Raw genomic sequence first — 235 nt, 5'->3', positions numbered from 1 at the left:
ATCAGCACTGGGATCTATCCCACCCTGCATGGCTGGAGGGCTGGGGAGAGTTTGGGGAAGAAGGACTCCTGCCCCACACGGGCTGCGGTCGGAGCCCCTGATTGCACTACTGCGAAGCCAAGTCAGGCTGAGAAGCTGCACTGAGACGGGGTGAGGGTCTCCCCGGGAGGAGGGGAGCCCAGTCCTGAGGATGGGCTGGCTCAGATCTCGATGACCGTGGCCCTGCGCAGGCACA

Source organism: Acanthisitta chloris, unplaced genomic scaffold, assembly GCF_000695815.1.
Source record: "Acanthisitta chloris isolate BGI_N310 unplaced genomic scaffold, ASM69581v1 scaffold7711, whole genome shotgun sequence".
In the NCBI taxonomy this organism is placed as follows: domain Eukaryota; kingdom Metazoa; phylum Chordata; class Aves; order Passeriformes; family Acanthisittidae; genus Acanthisitta; species Acanthisitta chloris.
This window is presented reverse-complemented; position numbering follows the sequence as displayed.